The following is a 13,094-nucleotide window of genomic DNA, read 5'->3' on the forward strand; positions in this document are numbered from 1 at the left end:
CACACAATGTGACAACCAGCTCATTTGTCTCCACAGTGGCTACCAAGAACCCCGGATGGCGGGACCAAGAACCCTGGATGGGGAGTGGGGGTCACTACAATAAAAAATATCTATCACGTGAGTTTAATAGTAGGGATTTTTTGCCTATATTATCTCTCACATTTTCACAAATAGAAGGGTGTTGAACAAATGATATTTAAAATAAAATTTACAAACTGAATAAGAAAAGGGTCCCTTTTACTTGCAAAAATCACAGCTATAGGGGTTTATAAATAGTCCTTGAATGCACGTGATATACATAGGTTTTACATATAGTAACCCAACCCCCCCCCCCCCCGAGCACGAACCATAGACATGAAGCCAACGATACTCACCAATCCAACAATTCAAGGACTGAGTGCATCATCTACACAAGATTTTATTTGGAGTGCATAGTATAGATGAAGCCTCACCAATCAAAGCCATTGAACAACCCACTTAGTACCCACACCTTGTGTAGCATATTGTTACCCTTTGCATCACACTATTTGAAAGGCCACAGGATGGACTAGCATAATTTTCTCCTCCCAACCTCCCTACTTATAGCCCTTGGCCCTTGTAAGTAGGACCCTTTAACTTATGCCTGGCCCTCGACTCCTAGTCACACTGAGCCACTTAGTCCATGGCCCTTGACTTGCTGCCCGGTCCTACGCTTGGCCTGACATTACTCCCCCCTTGGAGAAGCGTTTTCATCCTTGAAAAGAAGAGTGATGATACACTAATGTTTTCCACAGTGGCATCCTTCATGGATCCAGCTGTTTGCTTGACCGTAACACTGTTCAGTAGGAGGGTCAATGAAACCAAGATAAACATCTTGATTTTCCACATTTTTGTCCATTTGCCAACTATCTTGTGTTACGGGTTCCTATCCAATCATAGTGTGTAGACTCTAGTTGTTAGAACGCACATGAGTATGCTAAACAAGTTATCACAACAAAGATGTAATCAAAAGAGTATGTCTTTTCACTTTCCATGAAAGTAACTTGCTGACATAACTGATTAGCCAAGGTTAAGTCCTTGACTTGTTTGAAAATTTTATCAGTAAACAACCCCACCATAACTAGTGTTCAAGGTTGAGAACCTGACTTAAACATGAAGGGACTAAACTGATTCACAAACATGATTTATCTTATTGTAAGCAGCACCAACTAGAGAGATACATTCTTGCTAATTGGATTGCTTGGTGCTAACGTGCGCACTTTGCATATCCTTCAGCACAAGAGTACACTTGTAACTTGTAATTCGCCTATCCTCTTTGGATTCAGACAGTATTGGGATGTGTTTTTCCCCACGGTTTACAGACATTTGTCCCAGATGACTGGTAAACGGGGATCACAATATCATACAACAGTGCTGAGCAAACAACAATGTCTTGAAGAACCATCTTGGTGAACTTGAAAGATCCACAAGCACCCAAACTGAGCCATGACCTCTATTGGTGATTAGTATACCCAAAAGTGATATTATAGAGATGTTGCACATAGAGTGCAAAATGTTTCATAAGAAATCGATGTGATGAATATGCATGACACTCCAAATCAGCCTTTGCTAAACACTAGGGCCCATAACACCTAGTGTGCATTCATTTAGCAAAAATTAGATCCGAACCTGTATATCCATGATTAGCTTGGCCAATACTTATGGTGAATGTGATGCTCATAGCACACATTAAAGAGGAATGTAAATAGTTCAAAAAAAGAAACTAAATACTGTCTGTTGCAATCATTTGTAAGCCTTGCTGAAACGTTTGAACCATAATAGAAGGTGAGACATTAACCACTGCTAGGAACAAATAATAAAACTTTTTCATTAACAACTCAGAGCCTTGCTATATGTATAAAAAACCGTCTGTAATGTTGTCTAGCAGTACTTGTACTTGAACAAGTCATTCAAAGTATCGACAATTTTTGGCCACCAAAATTGCTCCTAATACGTCATGCAGAAAATGGTTTAGAAAACAGATTTGACCAATACCTAGGGACTTTGTCGTGACGCATACTTGAAATAGTGGGCGCCTGTGTCAGTCCCAGAGACTCATATTTGCCACATGTGGAATATGTCTGAACTAAGGGTGTCTTAAAAAAGAACATCCTACAAGTACAAGATATACTTGTGTGTGGAGGTGTAACGTCCCCAACCCGCCTATACCGAGATCGGGATGGGATCCTTGACAGGTCTCTAGGCCTTATACAAATCGAAATCTCTAAACAAGAAAAATTCAAGGAATAGACCTTTACCATTGACAATGGCTTGGGTCTATAGCCTTAGAAGCAAACCTAGTCCTGTCTCGCAGCGAAAACGGAACAATGTATTCAAACGACCTACAAAAAATTTTCTTATTTAGGCCCTATAACTTCATCATTCAGATTATGGTTTCCTTAGCCAACGCTTTTCCCCCCCTAACATATGTGAGGGCACAGCCGTTGGTGGATTGATCCTCTTCCAAGTGAGAAGTTTCTAAAACGCTTTAGTGTGCGGGAATGGATAGTTACCTGACTAATCAGGTCCACCCATTCATGATTGACAACCTTAGTCAATCGCCACTTACCACCCCACACTCACACATGATTCGTTTATTTTACTATCACATTGTTTTAAACATTTAAAATAATGGTTTCTTTTAACGTTTCATCATAGTAATTCCTTGAAGACAACATTGAAAGCATTCCTTTAGAAAACAGACATCTTTAAACTTAAGAGAGGGTACTGTCAATCAAAACATTGTCTATAAAAACCATGAACAATACTCTTCTTGTCTCAAGACCACCTAAGGGTGAAAAACGGCACCCATTCCTTATTCAAATCCGGAGTGGATAAACCCCCACCCAAGGTTCCGGGTGCCCATACACCAAACCAATTTCCCATACAACCGGGCGGCTCCCCTATGATAAAAACGGTATCCTAACTTATGTAAAAACATCAAGACATGACACGGAGTAGAAACTCATCGTTCATGGGGGTAACCGACTTAACCGTGGCTAGAAAGCCAATCATTATCAGGTGTCTTGAGACAAGCTGTCTTAACGATGATCAAACATATCTTTCCTAATTCAACCAGTTTTAACCCAAACAATTCTTCCCTACATTATAAACAAATGCACGCTGGAAGTTACCTTCCATTTTCAGCCAGTTTATCCTTCTTACGTATGCAATGCTAACTTATAAAAGAACTTAAACTAATTAAAGACTTAATTGAATAATGGGAAACCCACCTAGGATTGATTGGCCATCTGTTGTTGCGCTTGCGCTTGAGGACTCTCCTCCGTAGCCCTACTACTAGGCCCGGCTTCGTCATCATGCGATGCTCTAGTTCGTTTTGGAGCTACGTCCTCATCATCAGATGTAGGATTTTCTCGGGTCCTTTTTGGTATCATAACTTCTTATCCTTATAAAAAGGACGTCTAATTATTAGGTAAACAGTTCAAAATTTAGACTTAACCTTTGTATTTAACCGTAACCCATCCAAGGTTAAATTTATAGTCTTAATTGATAAATTCTTGACCAAGTAATTTCTTATTTGTCTATATAAGCATGATAACTTCTTCCACCACTTCCCTAAGGGTTTTCTAAGCTCTCCTCACTTTCTTATAATTTTCTATATCTTTTTCCTAATTTTCCTATCAACTTCTAAGCTAATAATTTACTTATTTTGGGCTTAATATTTATTGTATTTAATTTATCTTAAAGATTTCATTTCCTTAACTTGATATCATAGGTTTGCACTTACTATAATTTTTCTAAAAAATTTTAACCACAAAGTCTATTTATTTTAATTAATCATTTGCTCAAAATAACTCTTTTGGTCAATTATGATTTACTAACCTCACTAATTAACTATGGTATAATTACCACAAGTAGATAAGGATATTTTTGACCTCTGGTAATTATCTTATTATTTTCCAACTTAGTTATATAATTTCCATCTTCAATTTTCAGCTAAAATTAGAATAATTTGACTTAAATAAATACTTATACTAGTTTTCTAACCCTGAAATATTTATCACAGACTCTTTATTATTTAAGCTAAGTGTGATAAATAGAATGTAATCATATAGCATGATTTACTAATTTCTCCCTTGAAATTTCCACCAAACTTAGTATATTTTGACTTAGATAAATATCTATACTACTTTTCTAACCTTGGCATAATTATCACGGCCTCTTTACCCTATAATACAGCTCTGATAAATAGCATGTAATCATATAGCACGATAAATATATCTATATTGACTTAGATAAATAGCTAAAAATGGTGTAATTTGACTTAGATAAATATCTATACTACTTTTCTAAGCTTCATATAATTATCACGGCCTCTTTACCCTATAATATAGCTATGATAAATAGCATGTAATCATATAGCATGATTTACTAATTTCCCTCTTTAGTTTTTAGCTAAAAATAGTGTAATTTGACTTTGATAAATATCTATACTACTTTTCTAACCTTGGCATAATTATCACGGTCTCTTTACCCTACAATATAGCTTTGATAAATAGGATGTAATTATAGAACATGATTTACTAATTTACCCCTAAAAACAACGTAATTTCACTAAGATAATTAGTTACACTAATTATCTGAGATGAGAATAATTATCACGGGTTTCATAACCTCTAATTAACCTCTAATAAATAACTCAATTCAATTTGAATCTATTTGCTAATTTCCCCTATTTAATTTGACTAAAAATCAGAGTTTTTCTACTAACATAATTATCTAGATTAATTATCTGAGCTTCCGCTAATTATCACGGGTTCCTTAATACCTAATTAACCCTTGATATATATATCACAGCATTTGAATTAAATTTACTAGTTTCCCCTATTTAAATTACTCAAAAACCAAAGTAATTTTGCTAACTTAATTAGCTAGATTATCTTTCTCAGATTATCCTAATTATCATGGGTTCTTGAATACCTAATTAACTACTGATAAATATATCAAAACATTTGAAATTCATTTACTAATTTTCCCTATTTAAATTACTCCAAAAATAGAGTATTTCTGCTAAATTAATTAGCTAGATTAATTTTCTGAGCTTCTTCTAATTATCACGGCTTTTTAAACATCTAATTTACCACTGAAAAATATATCACAACATTTGAATTCCATTTACTAATTTTCCCTTTTTAAATTTCTCAAAAAACAGGGTATTTTAGCTAAAGTAATTTTCTGAGCTTCTCCTAATAATCACGGGTTCTTGAACACCTACTTAACCACTGATAATTATATCACAGCATTTGAATTCCATTTACTAATTTCTCATATTTAAATTTCTCAAAAAACAGGGTATTTTAGCTAACGTAATTAGCTATATTAATTTTCTGAGCTTCTTCTAATTATCACGGGTTTTTGAACACATAATTAACCATTGATAATTATATCACAGCATTTGAAATCTATTTATTAATTTCCCCTAATGAAATTGTTCAAAAAATAGAGTAATTATGCCTAATTAATTAGGAAAACTTCTCAAAAAATTATAGGATAATTTTCCTAGATTAATAACTGTCTAATGCATCTCTGATAAATAATTCAACTTAATCTAATCCTAATTAATATTTTTACCATTAATTCATGGTTAATTTGGCTAATTTCCGTCTTAATATGATAGGATAAATAATCAGCTTAGTATTACTAAGCTTAATTATAATAATCAGCAGAGATTAATTAATTTAAAGAGGTTTAAGGAGCATGTATAGGCCTAATCTTTGATTTATTAACGATTTATCTTAATCTAACCTTGCTAATTAAGAAGGATTAGGTTAATTACCGTTAGGGTTAATCAATTAGAGATTAAACTCTAATGATTTTTGCGTAGTGTTCTCTCTAGATGAGAGAGAGAGTAGCAAGGCTCCGAGTCTGTGTAAAATGTGAAGCTAGGGGTCTTATTTATAGTTTTCTAGCACTCTTAAGCTCTCACAGGCTTAAAAAAGCAGTTGCTTGCAGTTCAAGCAGCCCCCTACAGGTCAAAAAACGACCCCTGCTGCTAAATGAGTCTCTGGCAGGTCAGTGATGACCCTCCCATTACCTGCCAGCTTTTAAAATATCAATTATGCTATATTTTGACCTATTTTGGCTTAATTGGTAAATATCTTGTAAATATCTAGGAGGACTTTAATAAAGTCTATGCTTAAATGATTACTGCAACCCTTCAATTTTACCTATTTTACTCAATTCACAGTGTAAACTTCCAGGGGTCATAACTATGCCAGTTTTTATCGGAATTCAATTCTGAAAATTTCTAGCCCGGGGTTTGTTGTGCTTAAGATTCCAAAAATACCAATATTTGCCATGGTCGGACAATTCTACATTGCTTTTTCAATAATCATATTAGTTTGATTAAGCTTTATACAACCTTTAAGGTTTCAGAAACTGGAAACCTTACAGGAGGTTACTGCAAACACTCTACGACAAGAGTGAGAGGGACCCTCATTAGCCTTGCTCCACACTGGCTAAATATAACTCCTTGAGTCCCTAGACCATGTTGTATCCCATGTGACAAAATGTGCCAAAGAAACCCTACAAGTGGGTCTATAACTGCATAATGCAGGAACTTGAGTTGAACACTACAAACCAAACTGCTTGGCTCTTAGATGACCGTGTCTTCTCTTAAGAGCAAAAATGGATGAAAACATAGTTCATGCATTCTACATGGAAAAGAAATAAAAAAGAAACAAAACCAAATTAGATGCGTACTTGGAGGTTGAACATAGTGTTCACTTATCTGTAGCGAAAGGCACCTGCCCCAATTTTTTGCCTGCCAAGGCCTGTGAGTGCTAACGGAAAACTATTGGGGTGCAAGTAGTATTGCACATGTAACCGTGGGTGTTTCCTTTGAAATTCTAACCCCTCGGTTAAAATCCACATTGTCAAACCACGTGGTTGGACTTTTGTAGGGAAACTGCTCAACTAGTAGCCATCGGTATCTGAATTCAATTATGGAAGTTGAAATTATCCACCACTCCTTGGCAGCTTATGGACGTATGTTCTTGAAAGTGCAAGTGTGATGGACCCAAGAATTGACCATCAACACTTTAGTAAGTGATTGAGTAATCACGAGATGGGTCTTACCCCAAAATGGTATTCGTATAGACACTCTTAATGCTATAGAAGATCCATGCAACTTAGAATCATATTCATCATTGGACTTTCTCGAGACCCAAAAATCCATAATCGTGGGTTTTTGCAAACAAATCTGATGTCCAAAATGCTTGCTTCATCTATACACCTTAGTAGAAAGAAGCCTTGACAAGTTTAAGTCTTTCAAAAACTCAACTTGATCGTCACACTGAAGGTATAGAGTGCGAAAAGAATACCCAAAAAATCAGTAATGGATTACAAACAAATGGCTCTTAGCCATTCCAAAATAGGTGGCAATAGATAGCTCTTAGCCCTTCTTGCTGATGCTTAGCCCTTCTTGTGCCCTTCCTATTACCGTATTGACATAGAAATATCCCGGGGAGGTCACACAACAAAAATGTAACCTATCATGTGAGTTCAACAGAAGGGTATTTAAAATTCTTGAAACTTACAGAAATATATATACAGAAGGGTATTATTTTTTCAAATTTGAAAAAAACTTATAGATTTAAAAGAAAAGGGTACATTATATTCTTAACAAAATTCACAGATAAGGGGTTTTACAAACATGTCTTGAACGCACGTGATATGATAGTTTTATACATAGTGAACCCCCCGAGAGAAATATGTCAGTAAAATCATGCCTAGTGTTACCTGTCCCGCATAGAAGTTGGAAAGAGAGAGAGATAATGATGAGCTGAGGAAAATGTCTTATTTGAATGTGTTTTATGTCCCTTGCATATAACCCAGTCCAGACCATGTCTGTGTCTTAGCTTATCCTATAAGCGTACAACATTGTACTTGTACCACGCCCTCATAGAGAGAGGTATCGTAAGTCACATCTTGACCTAATTACCATGTATGTGAACGTGACTGTATCAGGGTGCATGTGTATGGCACTTTGCCTGTGATTAAACATAAAAAATGTTTGAAGAAATCAGTCACGTACCTTGTCCTTGACAGAGTAGTTAGTGTTGTAGTGGAAGTGTATGCAATGATGGGTATTGTATGGCCATTGGACTAGTATGCCATGCATACCAAACCAAAAATAAAATAATAAGCCCTTGAATTCAATGATAGTCTCAACCATGTGAGCCCCTGGTATACGTGCCGTGCACGATTACACTGGCATGGATACATCACAATGCATCGTTGCGTAAATTGTGACCTTATATCCATATACTACCAAAGATGTGTGCCAGTAGTAGTGATCTAAAAGTCAATCGGGCACATAAGAGAAGCCTTGCTTCAAATGAAGACCAGCAAAGCACTGTGCTTTGTACAATGACTTCTTATCGAGTCTGCCCAAGCACTTTGCTTTGCACAGCAAAGAGATTTTCCTCAAAATGAAAAGTAAAACATAAACAATCATAACTTGAAATTGACTAACCTTGTCGCCCATGCGTGGGAAGATTTCTGGTAGTGCGCTCAAAATCCGGTGCAAATCCATATATGCGACTAATTTGGGAGTTGTTGTATGTCCCGCACATGCCTTCTTGGCTTGGTTTAATCCAATCTATGCTTGGCTTGATTACGGTTGTCCTTGACCATCTACATTTGTCGCGAGTGATGCAACCGTTGTTAAAATTTTCCTAGGAACCATGTCCTAGAAAATATGCAAATCCAAAATATGACATAGAGAAGTGGCTTCTCAAGCTGATGAGTGAGTAGTACCCACAAGCCATATTGTCGTAAAATTTGAATGAAGTGCAATGAAGAAAAGATCCTTGTGGACCCCATAAATTTTATGCACCATATCAATCAGAGAGAGACCTTGCAAGTCCATCAGATCATGACCATTGCCGACACCTTGGTTTCTTTACAAGAGTCATGCCTCGCATGTACCCGGAGGCCATGAATGTTTGGAAACCTACCTAGGAGACATGCCCTCGAAAACTGAAGCCTTGTTTCTGTTGTTGCTTTTCCTTTCTGATTTTGCTTCTGCTTTTGCTTCCCCCCTCCTCCTTCTGCTTACTTGTGAATCAAAATTGATTTTACCAAGTAAGTGTATGGAGCCATTCTCCTCTGGGGAACTCAAAAAGAGAGAGAAAGAAGCCTTGCTTCATAAGAAAATCCACATGCCATGCATGAGAAAAATCGTGCCTAACCGTGAAATATTTGTAACGGTATAAATTGTTGGTGTACCTTGAGCTACTTGTTGTGAGTAACTACGGACGCCCCTGTTTGTACATGCCTTTGCAATGAGGTGCCTTGCATACCTCACAAATATTCAAAACTCATGGGTGCTACTATGCTGCCCGCATGCCTTGCATGCCCTTGCATGCAGCTTGAACCCCTTGATGCCCATGCTTGCAATATGTTGAAGACCACAACCTTGTTGCATGGTAGGGTGGGAACCACCCGGTACGTACATGAACCCTAGGAAATTGGAGTCAAGGCAGCTGGCCTTGGGCGCCTAAGGTATGAAAATACCTTCAAAGTGAGCCATGGTAATAACAAACCTCGTAGAAGGTGACGCAGCTCCACGTACAGAGGTTGGATTCGAGCGCAAATGAAATGGGAGTTTCTCCCTGTTGTCGTGCGACCCTAACGAGCCCACCTTTTGACACTTTTGGCGTAGTTGACTGCCTGCTCCTCCTCCCGCTAAGCGGACCATCCCGCGTGCTTGTGACCTCCCCTTGTGGCTCTGGGGCCTCAACCCTGACATCTTGCTTAGCCGCCTTGATCACCACGGCTTGCACTCACATGCAAGACCATGCACGATCTGCTGCTAAAAATGAGGGAGAGAGCGAAGACTCTGATGCAAGAGAGAGGCCATGCCTCATACTAAATTCCAGAGAGAGAGACCTAAAGAGAGAGAGGGAGAGAGTCCTTTCCCGTCCTCCATGGCTCTCCCCTCCCCTGAGCTCTTATACCAGTGAAAGGCCATAGGATGGACTGGCATAATGTTCTCCTCCCAACATCCCTACTTATAGCCCTTGGCCCTTGCAAGTACGACCCCTTAACTTATGCCTGGCCCTTGGCTCCTTGTCGCACTACGCCACATAGTCCCTGGCCCTTTGGCCTACTGCCCGGTCCTGCCCTTGGCCTAACACTATTTCACCCATGCACATTGCACAAACCTCCGTCGAGATGACTCAAAATAGTAAGGGGAGAGTAGGACTAGCTTTGGTAGCCTATTGCAAGATCTTAAGATTGAAGATGTTGAGAATTTATGCGTATAATGTGTAAAGTGATTTTTTTTGTTTAATATTTTACTTTAATAGTTACTTTTTATCAAGATTCACCTCTTATCAGACATAATAATGAGTTGTATCAACAATTTTCATCAGACATGATGTCTAGAATGGGAGTATGTATATATAAGTGTGGAATAAATTTAGCTCATTTTTTACCAAATAATATAATTTTTCAATCATTTTCTTTAATTTTTAGCTAATAAGAAGAAAAATTTAATAAAGTAAGCGAGAAAAATCCGAATCGGGTTATGAAAGCAAACATCAAATTCAACAAAGAAAGAGCTTCAAGCATGATAAGTTTGGAAGGATTTTGCACGTGTCAAATTTTGGACCACAACTTGCGACGAATAAAAATTGCAAAATCAAGGGTAATCAGTGATCGAGCACCCAGATGACTAGTCATCAGAGTTGTAGGTGATATACCATGGAAAATCGGGGCAAGCAAGATAAATATACACTTGGCACTCCTTGTAGATCGGGCACACGAGGAAAATTTGACCAAATTAGGGCTCATTTCCATCTGTCAGAGCCAAAGAGTGTGTGTGTGTGTGTGTGTGTGTGTGTGTGTGTGTGTGTGTGTGTGAGAGAGAGAGAGAGAGAGAGAGAGAGAGAGAGAGAGAGAGAGAGAGAGAGAGAGAGAGAGAGAGATTTGTGGCCTAGAGCTAAGCTATAGCATTTGTGCCTACCATGAACATTTAGAGCCACTTCACATACTAGATTCCACAGATATGTTCCTCTACTACCCATGCACAAATGTATGTAGCTCACACTGCACAAAAAACACCGAATCAACTGTACAAATCAAAAGCAAAATGGATTGTTGGCAAATTGGTAGGGGCCTTTAGGAATGGAAAAAAATGTCCAAAATCCAAAAGATTTTACCAAGGATCTCCCCAAGCAGTGTAGAATCTAGCCATGCCACCAAGTATAAACTGGGGATGGAACATGGATCACGATCCATGTTCCTCCACCTTAGAATGTAGAAAGATTTCATGATAAGATACCCTTCAACAATGTCTATACACTGCAATAGTCACAATTGCAAAATCTTTCTCAACATGGATCGCAATCCATATCCCTTATTGTGCTAAAAACATGCAAAACTAACCAACGGTTAGATCACATCATGGGATAGTCACCCTGTAATTTTTGACAAAAAAGGACTCCATTATACCCAAAAACCCCAAAATTTTGAAAATTCACTCTCAAAATGGTCAATTTGATCCATGCAAAGAAAAATTGATCCAAACTTCAAAAAGATGTGAACAATAGCTTAGGGGACTTGTAAGGAATTCTTTCCCCAAGTTTGGTGTAAATTGGGTCCAAAACGTGGATCGGGATCCATGTACCCTAGGGAAAAAAGTTAGCAAAGTCAGAGTCCATAGTTTCTCTAGAAGTAAAAGTGATCAAGTGATTAAGAAATTGTTGCAAGAATGTTTCAATTCTAGGATTTGTGCATTATCAAAGTTTTTGATGCAAAGTTGGGGTTTTCCAAAAGCAAGGGAAAATGAACTTATGGTATGCTTATGTGTTCAAAAAAAGTCCATTGCCGTGAGATTATGGAGGTAAGTAACATTTTGATGAATAGGTGCATGCCATGTGTAAGAGTGGTCAAGGATTCACTTTTTTCTTCAAAAAAGAGGGTGGAAAACTTTAAGATTTTTGATCTTTCATAACTTCTATATACAATCTCTCATTTGAGCAAAGATTATAGATTTGTAATCTACATGCCAAGCTCTTTCTGTAGACATGTTACATGATATGGTTTTTTCTCCCTTAAATTGCCAAATAAAGAGGCTCTCCTAGACCCCATTCTTCCTAATGGTTTGGTCACTTCTAGAGGGGAAAGTTGGGGCACATGTTCCTATAGCCTATCATAACACACTTGTGGAATCTTCTCAAATTTGGATCTATTGTTTCTAAGTATACCCAATTTCTCATCCTATGGCCCAAAGTTTTTGACTTTTTTCATATTGGTTTTCTTTAGCCAAGTTTGATTGATCCCTATGGCTAGAGTGTGTTGATTTTGGTTGATGTGATGCTTTGAGGTTGAATTTTAATCCCAAGTATAGATGCCTATCAAGTTTTGTTGCATTTTGAGTTTGTTTGACCTTTTTCTCTTGGCTGAAAAAATCTACCCCATCGGTAAGCAATGAGCTCCATTTCATACAAAGGAGAAGCTGCTACCCTTATCAATAAGGACGTTGTCAGGAGTTTTTTGGAGCAAGGGATTGCACATATGTACATACCCATGCATGGTGCATCGAATAAAGGATTGCCCATTTTCTAGAGCCAGGTGGTTACATGGGGCCCACATGTGTACAAGTAGGGCAGCATGTATATAGTGCATCGATTTTCACCATTACCAATACCAATGTGTTCTTTATATAATAATGAGGAGTTGGTAGTGCGTAAAAATTCTCGAGGAAGCTATCCACGGGCTGAAGACATGAGGTAAGCAAGTGCGTTAGATGGCATCTAGTGGCGTCAGGAGGTCGAATGGGGTCAATACTTCCACGTGGATAAGTACGGACACAACGTGGGTGTTTTCTTGTGGTCATTATGCAGAAATTTCATCATGAGGACCATATTTTGGGTCCACTTCATGTGGTTACGGGATGCATTATTGGAAAAAGTTGAGTGCCAGGTGTGCGGATGGATGTAGCAGGGTGACAATTATGCACTGCGAGGTCAATTTTTGGCATGTTCGGGGTCCGTTTGAGGTCAACTAAAAGGCCAAGGGTTCCCAAGTAATAAAGCTAAGTGTGG

The sequence above is a fragment of the Adiantum capillus-veneris genome, chromosome 14 (genome assembly GCF_014529385.1).
Source record: "Adiantum capillus-veneris isolate H3 chromosome 14, ASM1452938v2, whole genome shotgun sequence".
Taxonomy (NCBI): Eukaryota; Viridiplantae; Streptophyta; class Polypodiopsida; order Polypodiales; family Pteridaceae; genus Adiantum; species Adiantum capillus-veneris.